The sequence below is a fragment of the Schistocerca serialis genome, chromosome 2 (genome assembly GCF_023864345.2).
Source record: "Schistocerca serialis cubense isolate TAMUIC-IGC-003099 chromosome 2, iqSchSeri2.2, whole genome shotgun sequence".
Taxonomy (NCBI): domain Eukaryota; kingdom Metazoa; phylum Arthropoda; class Insecta; order Orthoptera; family Acrididae; genus Schistocerca; species Schistocerca serialis.
In genome coordinates this window covers 1,086,733,379-1,086,752,018 of record NC_064639.1, presented here as the reverse complement: position 1 = coordinate 1,086,752,018, position 18,640 = coordinate 1,086,733,379, and positions in this window count along the sequence as shown.

Genomic DNA, 18,640 nt, shown 5'->3' with positions numbered 1-18,640 from the left:
TTGCAGTTCGGTTCTCAAACGGTCCAATAACGATGAATAATTTGCACCTGTAATACTTTTACCCATTTCCAGGTACTCGATGAGGATTATCCCTTGCGAATCCCAAAAGACAGTCGCCATAACCTTTCCAGTCGAAGGAATGGTCTTCGCCTTTTTTGGTGAAGATTCTCCATTGGCAACCCATTGTTTAGATTGTTGTTTGGTCTCAGGAGTATAGTAATGTATCCATGTTTCATCCACAGTGACGAAACGACGCTTAAAGAACAGCTGCAAACCATCCTAGTAACACTTCACATGATTCCGTTTTTGGTCAAGTGTGAGCAATAGCGGAACCCATGTTGCTGATAGCTTTCTCACATCCAAATGTTTATGCAAAATATTATGTACCCGTTCATTCGAGATGCCCACAGCACTAGCAAGCTCACGCACCTTCACTCTTCTGTCATCCATCACCATATCATGGATTTTATCAATGATTTCTGGAGTCGTAACCTCCACAGGGCGTCCAGAACGTTCAGCATCTCTTGTGCCCATTTGGCCACTCCAAAAATTTTGAAACTACTTATAAACTGTTCTAATCGAAGGTTCAGAGTCACCGTAATGGTTATCAAGCTTCTCTTTAGTTTCCTGTGGCGTTTTGCCTTTCATAAAGTAATGTTTAATCACCACATGAAATTCTTTTTCGTCCATGTTTTGACAATCACTCGATTTCCTTGATTCACATGAATGCCAAACACAAAGAAATAGACCAATATGGCTGAAACTTGGTGTGCGTTAATTCCAAAGATGCTACTAACTAAACACGACCTCTATACGTGCCAGTGGTGCCATCTCTCGGACTTTTCACGAACTTTTCAAACGCCCCTCGTACTTCCTGTCGCCCAACACAGCAATAACCCAATTATTGTTGTGAAATAAGATGTCGCAATTCACTTGGTGCAAGATTCGCTCCAAATCAACACGATAATTGAACCAAAAACAGATCAACCGGAAAAGCTAGAAGAGCTGCTACAAAGTTCCAATGGAGTCACTGTTTACTCCACGATCGGTTTAAGATAAAGCCTTTGGCAAATAACCCTCGAAACTAACTGCCGTCATTTCTTATGTTTGGTAAATGTTGTCAGTTATGAAAAACCTCAGGAATCTCTGCCGCATCTACTGCACGAAAAGGCACGCCACCTGGGATACCGTCTTACACTATTTCCAGGACGTAATGAATGAGCTGCCTCTCGAAGTCACAAGAATGGTACCAGTGACCGTACCAAAAAATAGGCGGCCCAATGACCTGATTCGCGAGATAACTGACTTTCCGCCGCTAAAACGGAAACAACATGAAAATAATGTAGAACTCGCTCTGAGTCTGAGGCTAGCTGGTGTGAAGAGAATGGATGGGGGACACGAAACCTCGGAAACGAGAGTTTCAGAATGGTCAAAAAGTCCTCGTAAAAACTCCCGACTATCGAATAGGCAAAAGCATCTGTTCCACAAAATTTTACCCAATCTGTATCGAACCTGCTGGAGTTCGTTGGATAGCTCATCCAGACGCGGTGGAACTCGAAACACTGAAATCCAAGAAGTCCTTAGGGATTCATTACATCGGCCATTTGAAAACCTTCATAGAGTAAAACTTGTGCAGTTAGACCATTACGTTAGTGTCAAGATTCATTTGTTACCGATTCATTTACGCAGCCATTTATGGTATTGTTCTTTACTTGTCTGCTACTACAGTTTTTGCGAGGTTTATTATTATCTCATCTGACGTTTCCCTAATGTCTTCAACCTCTGCTTTTACACCCTTAGCTTCATTCCTGACCTGATTTACGTTTTTAACAAACTCATCAGCCCTCTTGAATTTCCTTCATTTCTTTCATTACTTCGATCTGTCTCTTTCCTTCCTTGTCTTGTCGCTTCTACATTTCCCTAATTGCATTAATGAGCATCTCCTGTCTTTGGTCTTCTACCTGTCGTCGTCTCCTCTCTGCCTCTTGCATAAATTGAATGATCGATTCTAGCTGTGTACTTCCAGTAACGTGTCCTGGACTAGAGGCACACAACTCAGCTACTCTATGGCGCATTGTCCGCGAAATCGTACTGTTACTTTGCCGCTTTCCCGTATTTACAGAACCTACGTAACCCGCCGCCTTTGCGTCGTTTTCAGTTGCATTTCCTACGTGATCCGAACCCTCATCGTTGGAGTACTGTGCAAGTGACATTTGTACCCCGTTTACTGAGGATTTAAATGAACTACTTCCACCGTCTTATCCCGTTTTTAATCAATGACTGGTTCATGTTCCATTGTTGACGACATTAGTGCGCAGCCTTTCTCACTACACATACGAGCTTTGCTTCTCGTAAAAATTCAAATCAATTGCTACTTCCACAAGTTACCCACTCTAATGTCCCTAATGTCTCACGCGCCACAACTCTGATCTTTTTTCAAATAATGGACACATTCAAGCCTAAGCCCATGAAACAAAACCTACTCTAATACACTACTGGCCATTAAAATTGCTACGCCAAGAAGAAATGCAGATGATAAATGGGTATTCGTTGGACAAATATATTATACTAAAACTGACATGTGATTAGATTTTCACGCAATTTGGGTGCATAGATCCTGAGAAATCAGTACCCAAAACAACCGCCTCTGGCCGTAATAACGGCCTTGATACTCCTGGGATTGAGTCAAACAGATACCACAATTCATCAAAAGTAGTGACTGGCATATTGTGACGAGCCAGTTGCTCGGCCACCATTGACCAGACGTTTTCAATTGGTGAGAGATCTGGAGAATGTGCTGGCCAGGGTAGCAGTCGAACATTTTCTGTATCGAGGGATCGAATGAAGGGTAGAGCCATGGGTCGTAACACATCTGAAATGTAGCGTCCCCTGTTCAAAGTGCCGCAGTGTGAACAAGAGGTGACCGAGACGTGTAACCAATGGCACCCCATACCATCACGCCGGGTGATACGCCAGTATGGCGATGAGGAATACACGCTTCCAATGTGCGTTCACCGCGATGTCGCCAAACACGGATGCGACCATCATGATGCTGTAATCAGAACCTCGATTCACCCGAAAAAATGACGTTTTGCCCATCGTGCACCCAGGTTCGTCGTTGAGTACACCATCGCAGGCGCTCCTGTCTGTGATGCAGTGTCAATGGTAACCGCAGCCATGGTCTCCGAGGTGATAGTCCATGCTGGTGCAAACGTCGTCGAACTGTTCGTGCAGATGGTTGTTGTCTTGCCTGTCATCTCGACTGCTAGTGATACGAGGCCGTTGAGATCCAGCACGGCGTTCCGTATTACCCTCCTGAGCCCACCGATTCCATATTCTGCTAACAGTCATGGGACCTCGAACAACGATAGCAGCAATGTCGCGATACGATAAACCGCAATCGCGATAGCAAAAATCCGACATTCATCGAAGTCGGAAACGTGATGGTACGCATTACTCTTCCTTGCACGAGACATCACAACAACGTTTCACCAGGCAACGACGGTCCACTGCTGTTTGTGTAAGAGAAATCGGTTGGAAACTTCCTTCATGTCAGCACGTTGTAGGTGTCGCCACCGGCGCCAGCCTTGTGTGAATGCTCTGAAAAGCTAATCATTTACATATCACAGCATCTTCTTCCTGTCGGTTAAATTTCGCGTCTGTAGTACGTCATCTTTGTGATGTAGCAATTTTAATGGCCAGTAGTGTATGTTGCACACATCCCCTTAAACAAATTTCCTCCACAAAAGCGTACGTAACGCTGCTAGCAACGACTCAGCATCAAACAAGATGTGACGCAGACGTCACTGACAAGATACAATAAGAAACAAAAATAGATGACACAGACAGTACATACACTGGAATAAAATGACTACAACGTACTACAGATTACTGGGATACAACGCGTAGCGCCAAAACCAAGTTAAATGTTCTCAATGCACAATAGTGTCACTTTGGAAAAAAAAAAAAAAAAGAAGAAAAGCACGGGCCTGCTTCGCAAGATAACGCACTATCTAATTCACAAAAGTGCCATGAATGCCGATCCCGACCAAGGAACGCCAGCTGCAAGCCATCGCTTGCTTTGATCATAATTATATGTCCGATTGATGCTAAATGTTATTATCTTCACGTAATGAAATGTGTTATCTTCTCAATAACATTCAAATTGTGAGCTACACCCTTAATTTTTATATACGAAATTAGTGAATTTTTTTACAGTGCTTTTGTTGCCTATGTCTGCGGCTAGTTGAAGAACTCAAATTAATAATCAAATTAACTAATTTAATAAGATTGAACCTTGTATTTCTGGTGTCCCCTGTATGACCACAATAAAATAAAAGTGAATAGTTGAGGGAGTATGAGTGAGAACTGTGACTTATTTAAGTTTACAAAAATAATGACAAGTTTTTATTTATCCTTTTATAACTACAATGAGCTGATAAATCTTACCATAAAAATTACAAACTCAAATCAAAAAATGGATGATGCTTGATTGGCAATGCAATCATTTGGATGGAAGCTATACAAATTCTCCCCTGAAATAATCCCTTTTACAACGCAACTTGACTTTTTTTTACATGTGTGGTCCAATTCTATTCAAACGGAATCTACCACAGCCAAGTACACCAGAAACTATGGTCCACCAGAGAACAGGGTGTTTTGAATATCATTTAACAACCCTACTGCGGTTCAGTAGAACTTTACGCTTTCACCTCGATTCATCTGCGGCAACTGTAATGTTCTGCCGCGTACTACAAAATTTGCTAACTACATGGACTGGCGTTCTGATTATTAGAACATGTGAAACTTTCGTATCAGAGCCCCGAAATCCCGGCAGATTTCAATGTGAGGTACACCCGTTCGCTGGTCTGGCCAAACGAATTTGACTTACAGGCACGACAGTGGTGGAATTGCCAAACGCCAGATGGCTGACTCAGGATGAATACGTTCACCGTTTTGACACACGGTATGTCCGTGACGACATGCAGGTCCACTGTCGGTATAGTTGGAAACTGCCACTGGCTCTTAGTCCACCACAAGTTACAGACCGCAAGTCTCATCCTCTAGGGAAAGATCTGTAGTTCTCCATCCGCGGATGACCAGAAGCCAAAGAAGGCAAAGAATCACAACCAATGTCCAACAAGCCTTGGTACTGGAGCCGAATTAGCAAAAACGAAAGCTCCTGCACATTGTAAAACCAATCAAACTATCCGCTACTCGTTGACTCTCCCCCTCTTGACTGTTCTGTTGGCCTGGTAGCCAATCCAGCCACAGCTCCAGGGTTCCTACACTGGTGGGGAGGCAAGCCTTTGCTTTGCATATCCTGAGAGGAGCCAGTCAGCGACTCGGAATCTCTCTGGTCTGAGAAAAGAAGGCTTTAGACGAGGGAGATGTCGTTCTCATCATAAGCATGGCCATGTTTCAGCAAAATGCGTTTACCTAGATCAGACCACTGTCCCTCATTTACTGAGAGAGCTGAACTTTCCAGGTTGACCATTTGCAATTTCTGAAAGAAGGCTTTTAAACTTCCTACACTGTCATGTTTTTGCCGCTTGCTGAAGAACCTGGTGACTCCCTGGCATCAGAGGAGTTACAATCTTGCCTCCACTAAAACACATGCACCAGCTGCTCTGTCCCTATTGTCCCAGCTTCTAACACGAGAATACTCGGAGTTTTGTGACCTTCCCAACGTTTGCACAAAATCTCATATTACATCAGTCTCTCTCAAACGGCTCCCTCCTCCCACTTTCTGCCAGCTGGCCACCTTCATGACAGAGTGTCACCTGACCCAGGTAAAACGATTTGCGAACCAGTGCCCTCCTGCTCTGACTCTAAGTGGAAAGAGGGGAGTGCCACAGCCCGAAGTCTCTCTGCAGGTGCAATCCACAGAGTGCGGCTTCCCAGAATCATTCGCACAGCCAGGTCACTGGACTCAGGATTTTTGCCAGCAATCCATCTCTCTACCTGTTCTCTATCGCCTCCACTACGGCCTCTCATTCATAAGTTCTGGTTCAGATGGCTTTGAGCACTATGGGACTCAACATCTGAGGTCATCAATCCGCTAGAACTTAGAACTACTTAAACCTAACTAACCTAAGGACATCACACACATCCATGCCCGAGGCAGGATTCGAACCTGCGACCGTAGCAGTCGCGCGGTTCCAAACTGAAGGGCCTAGAACCTCTCGGCCACAGCGGCCGGCGCATAAGTACTCTTCAGGCTACCCATTCACTTATATGAACATTCTGCCCACAGTTTTCTCATGTAAAAAAGTCATAAACTCCACATTCCAAATGTAATATTGGGGAACATCGAGATCATGATAATATGAATATTAATCTGGCTGACAGTTTTGTTAAAGTGAGAGAGTGGCATGCCACCTCTCAACACAGGGAAAATATACATTTATTTATAAAGAACATTCCATTTGTTTCATTTTTTTTTTCAAAAAAAGCAATACATTTTTTTCATTGTTCGACTACAAGTTTCATTCCGTTCCTGCCGTCACTTTTATAAATTTTATTATGAAAAACAAAAAATTTGTCTCATTGTCCAATAACAAGGGACACTCTGCTAGTTGGCGCCATATGGGAAATCTCACAAGTGACGACCACAGCATCTGTGATCCTAAAACATTACTTTGGCTCCCCAGTCACTGGTTTGTCTCAACACACATTTCGATCAGAGAGCAGAAAATGTGATGCAGCCCTTCTGCTCAGCATTTTGTACATCATATGCTCGCAACATGCCTTTATTCCTCTTCACTTTCTTCAAACTCTTCACAGAGACTTGAGACTCCGTTGGAATAAGTGCACGTATACCATTCAGCAGCGGGTACAATCACACACCAACTGATTTTGCAGAAGATGCATCCAGTTCGAAGTATGGCGTTGTCGACATTTGAACGAAACAAACAGAAGGAATAAGACCGAGCACCACCCGACATCCCAAATGCCATTTACAGAATCCTTGGCAATCAAACAAGACGTTGTACAAGTTTCTAGAAAAAATAAAACACCACAATGAGCAGTCTTGTACTAGCATAAAAGAAAGAAAGTGAAGTGGTCCCCCTTACTTTGAGTAAGATGTCTGTCTCCTGTAATACGCAAACTGCGAACTGACTCGCAGCTTATATACACCTCCCAGATACATCCATAACCGAGAATTGCGTATCCACTTGCCTTGAGCAAGATGGTCAGCAGACTACTGATCAGATGTGGCTACCAACGCTTTTTATATACCCTACAGATCTACACTCCTGGAAATGGAAAAAAGAACACATTGACACCGGTGTGTCAGACGCACCATACTTGCTCCGGACACTGCGAGAGGGCTGTACAAGCAATGATCACACGCACGGCACAGCGGACACACCAGGAACCGCGGTGTTGGCCGTCGAATGGCGCTAGCTGCGCAGCATTTGTGCACCGCCGCCGTCAGTGTCAGCCAGTTTGCCGTGGCATACGGAGCTCCATCGCAGTCTTTAACACTGGTAGCATGCCGCGACAGCGTGGACGTGAACCGTATGTGCAGTTGACGGACTTTGAGCGATGGCGTATAGTGGGCATGCGGGAGGCCGGGTGGACGTACCGCCGAATTGCTCAACACGTGGGGCGTGAGGTCTCCACAGTACATCGATGTTGTCGCCAGTGGTCGGCGGAAGGTGCACGTGCCCGTCGACCTGGGACCGGACCGCAGCGACGCACGGATGCACGCCAAGACCGTAGGATCTTACGCAGTGCCGTAGGGGACCGCACCGCCACTTCCCAGCAAATTAGGGACACTGTTGCTCCTGGGGTATCGGCGACCACCATTCGCAACCGTCTCCATGAAGCTGGACTACGGTCCCGCACACCGTTAGGCCGTCTTCCGCTCACGCTCCAACATCGTGCAGCCCACCTCCAGTGGTGTCGCGACAGGCGTGAATGGAGGGACGAATGGAGACGTGTCGTCTTCAGCGATGAGAGTCGCTTCTGCCTTGGTGCCAATGATGGTCGTATGCGTGTTTGGCGCCATGCAGGTGAGCGCCACAATCAGGACTGCATACGACCGAGGCACACAGGGCCAACACCCGGCATCATGGTGTGGGGAGCGATCTCCTACACTGGCCGTACACCACTGGTGATCGTCGAGGGGACACTGAATAGTGCACGGTACATCCAAACCGTCATCGAACCCATCGTTCTACCATTCCTAGACCGGCAAGGGAACTTGCTGTTCCAACAGGACAATGCACGTCCGCATGTATCCCGTGCCACCCAACGTGCTCTAGAAGGTGTAAGTCAACTACCCTCGCCAGCAAGATCTCCGGATCTGTCCCCCATTGAGCATGTTTGGGACTGGATGAAGCGTCGTCTCACGCGGTCTGCACGTCCAGCAAGAACGCTGGTCCAACTGAGGCGCCAGGTGGAAATAGCATGGCAAGCCGTTCCACAGGACTACATCCAGCATCTCTACGATGGTCTCCATGGGAGAATAGCAGCCTGCATTGCTGCGAAAGGTGGATATACACTGTACTAGTGCCGACATTGTGCATGCTCTGTTGCCTGTGTCTATGTGCCTGTGGTTCTGTCAGTGTGATCATGTGATGTATCTGACCCCAGGAATGTGTCAATAAAGTTTCCCCTTCCTGGGACAATGAATTCACGGTGTTCTTATTTCAATTTCCAGGAGTGTAAGATGGGCGCACTTACGATCACGTGATCCTGGCGTCACTTCCAGGGAGAAACTGCGAGACTCCTTCCACATATACAACACTAAATCTACCAAATACGTGTACGCCTTATTACCTAGTTGGTTGAAGATGTCATATCTATAACAGAATCCGGAATAACCAGGCAGTGTGCCATCATATTTGTTGGAAACTGTTGTTTTTGTTTCATTTCAGTTCTCAAATGAGTGTCAGACGACTTTGGTGTTTCTTCGCCTTGGCCAGAAGAATCGATGAAATGTATTGGGTACTTCTGGAACTCATGAGGGGAAATCTCTTTAGTCCTCTCTGTCCATAAAATAGCGTCTGAAAATTGTACATTTCATATGCTTGTGCAGTATTCTTTGTCCACAGTATTCTTTGACTGCAACACCACTCTGATTATAAGAGGCAGTCAAATGAACACGATACAGCTGAAAAAGTAAGTAAACTCTTTATTATTTCAAAAGGACTCGCCATAACTGTTAATACATTTATCTCACTGTGAGACAAGATGGCCAACGCTTTAACAGAAAAATGTTTGTGGTTGCCAGTGGAACCATGGTTGTACCTAGATGTGCACCTATTCTTCCAAAGTAAATTGACGGCCATGAACGTCTCTCTTCTGGGTTCCAAAAATGTGTAAATCACTTTGGGAGAGAGCAGGGCTGGAGCGAGAATTTGTAACGGCCTAGCGGCGAAACTGCTCCAACCTGCTCGAAACAACCTTGGCAATATGTGGGTGGGCATTATCCTGCAACAAAATGATGCCGTCTAGCAACATTCCTGGGTGTCTGGACTTGATGACCTCAGATGTTAAGTCTCATAGTGCTCAGAGCCATCTGAACCAGAACTTATACATGAGAGGCCGTAGTGGAGGCGATGGAGAACAGCTAGAGAGATGGATTGCTGGCAAAAACGCTTCAATTTATGCAGAGTGTTCATGTACCACTGTCCATTAATTGTGGCATCGTGTTCCAGAAAGTCAATGAGCAGGGGTCCTTGCAGTCAAAGTAAAAATGTCATGATAACTTTCCTCGAACTGTCGTATCTGTTGTTTTGAATGAGCTGCATGTTTAATAGAATGAGTTGCATCTTTCTCTGGAAGCCCTCCACATCTTCCTTACAGTCACTAGTAGGTCAGGGAGAAAATGCACAAGAATTTCGCAATAATCAGCATCAACGCTTTCGTATCTATGATGTCATATTACAGGTGAGAAAATTGCGCATGTCATATCATCACCAGCACTTCCTTATCTCCAAGTTTATTCCAGGAATTATGACATCTGGCCAAGGAGGAGATGATGAGGGAAGGGCCTGCCCTCTCGCGCCTCACACCCCGTCCGCCGAACACCCCTGCTCTAATTCATAGTCAGTAGCAGGCAATTCCCGTGTGTATTGTCAACTTGAAGCATGTCCCGTCCCCATTCGGCAGTGAATGGCGTGCATGTTGTCAGCATGAAATATAACGCTAACTTAGTTGCAGATGTAGCACACTTGGCCGGCCGGGGTGGCCGAGCGGTTCTAGGCGCTACAGTCTGGAACCGCGCGACCGCTACGGTCGCAGGTTCGAATCCTGCCTCGGGAATGGGTGTGTGTGACGTCCTTAGGTTAGTTAGGTTTAAGTAGTTCTAAGTTCTAGGGGACTGATGGCCTCAGAAGTTAAGTCCCATAGTGCTCAGAGCCATTTGAACCATTTTTTGTAGCAAACTTGCTACACTCGTGCTTTTCATGACAGCGAAAGGAAACGTGCAGTAAACACGCTAACTTCACGCTTTTCGTGACAGCGAGAGTGGGCTGTATTTCACACGAAAGTGCAATACGTATTCGTAATCTGATGTGCGTGCATGTGCACCTGCTTAGTGCCTGGGACCTGAAGCATAGACACGCCCCCACAACCTCGCGCAGCAGATAATCTGTGACGTCACAATATTGTAATTAAAAGTACGTATGAACAAATTAATAATTTTTTTTCGTGCGTGATTGGATCCACCGACGCACAGTGTTTCATATGTTGGAATTGCTTACCACTTTTTAAAACTGCCTACCAAATTTCCCACCATGTAAGAAGTGTTAGCAATTACAGTAAGTATTCGTCTATTTATTATTATTATTATATTTTTTATGACATTATACTTATGGTTTTTTGTTACTGTTGCAGCACTATTAGAGGTGTTTACAGCGCCAGCAGCAGGTCGCAGTTTTTAAAATATCCATGCACAGTGATCTCTCGCTGCACTTGCATCTTGACAATGACGACGATTGTCGAAGACAGTCCGCTGTAAATATTTGAAAAAAAAATCCACCATTTTCGCATCCCGCTCCTAAGCATTCAGTTTTCTATATTTACTCATTTTTTTGCACGGCACGACTTAATTGAAGCACGTTGCTGCTGTTGTTATGGTGTTCTGGAAACTATAACGAGGATATTGTCGGCAAATATGTAATAATAAATAATTATTGCTTAAATAAGTGTGTGTAATTGCATGGAAAGTAGCGGTGCTCACAGCAGTCAGGGCTAATACTGTAATCACCAGCGTTCTACATCTACATCATTACTCCGTAATCCACGACGTCTGTGGCAGACCCATCGTCCTTGCGGCTTTCCGTACGGTGGTGAACAAGGTAGGTAGGATTTTAGTTTCCTTCATTTTGAAATCATGTTTCGCTGGAAGGTATAGGCTGTAAGGGCTTCAGCAGCCCGTAACTGACCTTCAAGTGCGTCGTGTCGCTTGGTCTTTCCTACTAGAGCCTGATGTCTATGATTAAGGATTGTTGGCTATTGTGCAGAGTGGTACTTCAGGTCTGTGACTGGGCTGTTAATGAGCAGTCCCTAGATCGTGCAGCTCCGGAAGGTGTGGCGCAAGTGATCGATTTTATCAAAGTTTCATTTTATTCCAGATGGCTTCTTTTTGTCCATCTCCGTAACTTCGCACATGTCACGTGTCTTTTCCCCAGTAGGATCTCAGAATATAGTGAAGATTTATGCTCTGAACAATATGTAACGTATTACGAACCAACACAGGCACAGGAATGTCGTGTTAATCCACTGACTTGGTGACTTTCAATTGAAATTTCTCCCCTAAACGGGAATGATGTACAAGTGCAGGTTGTAGTCAAATGGCTGACGACTTACAGACGTTTAGCTGGGGCCGTGGTTGGTGCTCGGATAGCATAATGGTAAGGCGACCACTCACGATCAGCGGGAAATCTGGGTTCGATTACCGGTGTGGCAGAAATTTTCATTGTCGTCATTCAATTCTACAGCTGATGGTTGTCCATATGCGCAACTGCGAATACATTTCATGCAGTGTCTTAAATTGTGTGGTCGAAGAAGCAATTCCGCAGGCGGTGCTGCTGTAGAGGAAAGCCGAGAGGGCTGTTACCTGATAGAGAGTATCTTTGAACGTAAGTGTAAGTCCTGGCTGAGGAAAAATGACATGACGCTGTGTGCCATCTGCAAGTATTTTTGCCCCTTGTCTTGGATTTGTTTGACAAAATACAGGTTGGATTTCAATAGGACTTCCAGGTTCTCCACCCAGGTTGTCCATGGGATCCTATGGCCCTTTAGTTCAAGTAGTTCCTGTGTGGGTCGCTTCGTGGAGAAATAAATTGCTGTCGTCTTGTTGGTGTTCAGTATCATTTTGTTGGTCCAGCACTAAGTGGTCGCTGTTCTCATTTGTCTTTGTAATTGGTTGACATTGGCAAAGTTTTGCCTGCCGGTTGTAAAAAAAGCGGTCATCAGCGAAGTGTGCGAAGTGCACTCCCCTCTCCAAGGGAAGGTCGTTCACGTACATATTAAACAACGTTGGCGACAAAACCGATCCTTGTGGGACGCCGGCGGATAAGGTCTTAAGATTCGAGTGTTTCCCTTCGATGGCAGGGTAGATGCTTCGATCCTGAAGGGCGAAATCAGTGAGGTGGACATAACAGAACATGGTCTGGGTAGCAGTCTTCTGAATGAGGCCAGACCTCATCGTATGCCTTCTCTCAATCAAGGAAGATTTCGGCTGTTGATCTTGATGTGTTTCAGTGCAAGGCGACTGCACGGAGCACCTGCATCTCAACCGAAAGCTACTTTTGAAAACCAAACTGCTCCGGCCATCAGCAGTCAATGGTTCCAAGATTTTTGTGTGAAGTACCCTTTTGAGCGTTTTTCTCATGGTAGACAAAAGACTAATGGGCCTGTAGTTATCTGCACGTTGATAGTCCTTCCTCGCTTTCGGTATGGGGACCAGTCTTGTCGTCTTCCATTGTGGTGGGGAGAAATGCTGTTGAAGGCAACCGTTGATAGAGCGCGTAAGGACCACAGTCCGCTTCAGAGGCATGTTTTTGAGATGGTCATTATTTATGTAGTCAGCATCGGGGTCAAATGATCCTTTCCAGCTCTTGATAATCTTTAGCGTTGCAAGTAGTGGCTGGCTGACGACTGATTATTCCGGAAATCGAATAGGAATTGTGCTGTATCATATTTTTCGAAGCGCTCGAGGTTTTCTGCCTCTAAAATGTGTTCGGGTACATATCCACCAGTTGCAAAAGATCGTACTGTGGATTATGTGCCGATGTCAGAGCTCGTTTATGTTGCCTGGGTCACCTAATAACTTTGACTAATTGCCACTCCTGTTTATTGTGTAAGCGGAGAACCTCTATCTTCTCTTCCCACTGTTCCAATTCAGCGAGTCTAGTTTGCAGTTCTCACTTTAGGTGATGAATGGGTCGTCTGTCTTTCGGGTTTCGATACATTTGCCATGGTCCCCTGAACTGGTATCGTTATTCCTGGAGGAGAAAAAAATTGGAAATTTGTGGTACGGTCTTATGGGACCAAACTGCTGACGTCATCGGTCCCTAAGCCTACACACCACTTAATCTAACTTAAACGAATTTACGCTACGGACAACACACACACCCATGCCCTAGGGAGGATTCGAACCTCCGACGGGTTGAGCCACTCGAACCTGGAAGAGAGGTGACAGATCCGTCCTCTAGCGGGCGTGGAATACAGTCGTCGTAGTTGCTCTTTCCCAGGTTAATTGCATTTTCCGTGTCAGGTGGCCGGCAGCGGTGGTGATCTCTTTTCCGTTCTGATGCTCAAGATGGTGGTAACTGTATTGTGAGATGTCTGCCCTACATCTTCCAGTCCGTTACTTTAGTGACTTTGGTGGCCGTTGGGACAGCGACTCTTCGAAACTGGATAAAGACTGAGTGATGCTCCAAAGTTAAATCGTTGATAGTGGTCAAATCACAGGTAACTGGAACATTCCTGGTAAGAACGATGTCCAGGAGGTCTGGGTGGTGGCGATGTAATGTACATGGGTTCTGCGGGAGCATGAATTCCAAAATTCAGTTCGTCTGCCAGATCCAGTTGCATATTCCATTTGACCTTAGTCTTGCGGCACTGCCAGAGAGAGTATCTAGCGTTCAGATCGCATCCGGCGAATGTGGTATTCGGTAGGTTGACAAGTGCATCCAGATCATCCGTGAGGACGCCCTGACTCTGGGCTGAAGTTTGCCGCAATGAATCTTATTGTGCCCACGTCGGGCGAGATGGTCGCTGCTGTGACATCGACACCGCTTAGGTCAGGAATATCGTCCTGTAGGCGGTACAGAGAGTTTCGAATGAAGATTGCGTTGCCACATCCTCGCCTGAGTGGCCTGTCAGTATTGTACGAGACAATGTTGCACACGTGGAAGTGTTCGTCACGAAGCACGTGTATTTCACTAACCAGTAATTTTGCCCTTTATGACATTAGTACCCCAAAGTCCGCCCCCGGTAGCTGAGTGGTCAGCGCGTCAGAATGTCAATCCTAAGGTCCCGGGTTCGATTCCCGGCTGGGTCGGAGATTTTCTCCGCTCGGGGACTGGGTGTTGTATTGTCGTAATCATCATCATTTGATCCCCATCGATGCGCACGTCGCCGAAGTGGCGTCAAATCGAAAGACTTGCACCCGGCGAACAGTCTACCCGACGGGAGGCCCTAGTCACACGACATTTGCATTTCGTATTGCAAAAAGCTACGGCGATGTCTCTAGTTGTCATGCTGCGATGGGCCATCAATCGAAAATAGTTACCATACCCAGGATAAGGACCAAATCTTATTCATGCTATCTCTATCATTTTATAATTTTCGTGGCAGTTGCCTTAAGTTTGGCGATGGAGACTTTTTTGATGATTGTTGACAAACTTATGTGACTGGCCTTAGGGAATTGCCTGAAGACGCTTTGATGTCAGGTTCTGTGGTGTCAAGGAGTCTTAGAGACGTCCAGTAACGTATGATCTTACAGGCCGTTTTTTGTTGAGGCTTTCTCGTGGCGTGCAATCAATGGATGAAGTTAATGGTCCTGCTTTTCTCGTGGTCATATATTGGAATCGCACCGCCGTAACGTTTAAGGGCCTCAGAGCCTTTCGATATTCGGGACAACCTTTCCATCTGGCTGGCTGTCGTTCAGTACCATGGAGGACGCAGGTCGCCTTTTGGTTGTGGGCTTGTGCATTTCACACATCTCGAGGGGAAGTGGCAGAATTTGGCCGTTGACGTAACCGTCGACATTTTTGCGTTGCGTAGTTCTCTATTCGTACTGGAACGTAGCGGATATATCTCTCGTTTTAAGTTTTGCCTAATTGCTTTCTCTTCAGGAATGGGATGACGTACGTTGGCCGTGGAATGAGTTTTTTCGTTGTCACGTCTCGCCTTGCGGCGGGGCGGGTTATTTAATATTTTTCGTTCGTCGTACTGCTCACGATTGATTGTCCACCCACCTCAGTACAGCGTCCTCTCTCTGTCCCTTTTCTCTGCAAGCGTAGATACCAGACGACGAAAAAGCAGCGTTGAAGAAAGACGTTGCCTAATATCTATCCTACAAAGTCCGCGTAAACTCTAGTAATATTTCAGGTCCTGCAATCTCTCTTTTATCGGGATTTCTTGTGGTAATATGATGCATTTGACTAAAATGAACGTCCTACAATTTTCATGCTAGTAAGGTTTATTGCTGAATAACAAAAGTTTATGCGCTACCAAGTTCGCATTTAGTGAAAAACTATTCTATCATTCGTAATGCTCAGTCAAACAACAAACTTCACACGCAAAGCAGCCAAGAGTTTTACACAAGTCTCTCTCGATTGAAGACACGATCTCACAGTCACAGATCCGCTACTATAAAGGAGGTTCACATTCGGTCCTTTTCAGTGGGTTAAAGAAACTGCTCGCCAAATACTCCATAAATGATTACAGAATACGCCACTCAGAATGTTCACAAAGGCCGAAAGTTCACACGCTCGTAACTTTCCAACTAGACAATCCAAAAACTCCAAAATTTCACCAAACTGTCCGTAATTGCAACGGCTTTCATTACGACTACTTTTAAACGCACGGCACTCAATAATTCTTCATTTAAACATAATGAACACTGAGGAATTTAGCATGACCTTTGCGCGACCGAAGCTGGCGAGCGACTCTCTCGATACCGCCTCACTCACAGCATATCTAACTACCTGTGCACGGGAACTACCTAATTCTGATTGGCTGATCAGTCTGACGGACGAATCAGAACGATCCTTTGAAATAATTCTCGCGGCAAAATTCGCCTAAGGCAATCACTGTTCAGAAAGTAACTTATGTCATCCCAGAATGCAAATACTAACACAATGTTTAATAAAACAAAACAAAATAAAATTAATCTTGAAAATAACTTAGGAAACTATTGCACTTTAAACTGATATTCTGGCTGCCTTCTTACAAAAACAATCATCCCTAGACACTCGTCATCAGCAATGTGGATAAATAATTACATTTTTCTCATTTTTAATTACGTAATGTTGTACATAATAGAACACTGAATTTTTTCGTATGTCCCACATACACACTCTAACTCATCCTCATTTATTCACACAACAACGTAGTAAACAGATACTTACTTTTTCTGAATTTTTATACTACCAAATGAAGAGTAATTAAAGTTTTGAAAATAAAAGTACAAACTAATTGATTTGATATATTGAGAACTCTGTGAATAATTTCAAATGGTACCAAAAAACAAACTGTAATCGTTCCTAATTGAATTTTTCACCCTGAGTGTCGGTTTGGTGGGTTTTAGGTAATTTTCTGAATCTCCGAAACTTCTATACGTACAGCTTTCAAATTAATCTTCACAAACAATTAATCTGAATTACAAAAAATAGTATACCAAGTTTGAAAATAATCGGTTTATATTTAACATGTTTTATTTAGATTCGTAGGGGGTATGAATGTACGGTCATTCTAAGTGACACAGAAGCTGTTCTCATGCTTGCTAGTAGTGACAGATGTTCTTATGAGTCATTGCTAAGACACAAGTTTGCAGCCTCCTGTACGTTCACCGGACTCCACGTCTAGGTATCTTACTGCAATAAATGTTATCCCGTAATAACTTGGGACGTCACACGCCCCCTAAGAACCTAAAATTGCTCCTGAGTATATTTTATGGTTCTTATTCATGTCCAAGTTATTTTTAATGAACTGTCTACCTATACCGACTATTCAACCATGCGGTGTCCTAATGAAAATTTGCTTTAACTGAAAAAATTTTTCAAACAAACAAAATTCTAAAACTACATGATAACATTATACATGGTTACATCGAATATCAAAGGCTGGGACTTGATATCATACAATCAAATTAATTTACAAAAATGTTTCCCAAGATACCATTTTTCTCACAAAAATTTTTCAGTTTAACATTTCTCACAAAAATAGAATCAACAAATTAATTATATTACAAAATATTTAATTTTTTTCTTTGAAATTACAACTTTTTTCGTGACACAAAAAATTTTCAGTCAGTCACATGGAAATGAAGCAAAACCAACTTTTTTTCGCTTTTTTACAATCCAAGAAATTCACTACACTATGGTTTCGACACTGTGGAGGTGTTCATACTAATTTCCTCATTTTGTCATACAATATAAGATTATTTTTACATTTTGCTATGAATGGCGTCTATGAACTCTAACAAATCACATAACTCCCTACGAATAGCGTCATTTTATCTATCACTTTTTTTCACAATACTTTGGGGTTCTGATAACAGTCTCTGATGAAGCAAAAGGGGCTCTAACATTTTCAGCTCAACACTTACATACAGGTTACATTATGGGCTTCTCACTGGGATACAGCGTCCAGCTCTGTCTCAAATCATTTTACTCACAGTCTCGTGTTGGGTTCTTTACAATTTTTGTCGTACCTGCAAAATACAGTACATCTAAGTGTCCATTCTTAATATTTACATCCTAACCTAACACACATATATACTTTAGTTAGCTCTTGCTGTTCTCAAATTTGAAAGTAAAGAACTTTATGAAGACTTTTCCTAAACTTTACTGTCCTTTTAAATTTTACTTCTTATTTACACAAAGCTTTTTCCCCAGGCAAATTCATATTCACATTCAAGTCAGCATCTTCTTTACAGTAGTTACATTTAGTATTAATCACCTCAGTAAAAAGTGAATTAACTGTCCCTCAAAAACGTCAACAGTACCTAAGCTGGCACTACTAATTTACTTTTCTCTCCAAAAAAAAAAAAAAAAAAAAAAAAATCTTCTGTCTTAAGCAAGCTCTTGTTGACAGCCTTGCTTATTTCAGAAACATATACATTTTCTTTCTTAACTTTCTATCAGGAAACATTAATTATTGACTTTACATAATTGAGCTATTATACACAAAGATAATGAAAAATGATTAAAGACATTGAAAAATTATTTCTGTCAACTTCTGCGGATCTGCAAAATATCCTATACACATTACATAAAGAGAACATAAAATTATTATAGAAAAATACTGAACTACCTCATGTCAACTTCTGCAGTTCTGAAATACACGTTGTCGTCTTTGGCTGCTCTCTCAATTGTACATCATATATAAAATATATAAAGAATCCAAACTTTTTGGATATACTACAGTCTACTTAAGCCAACCTCTG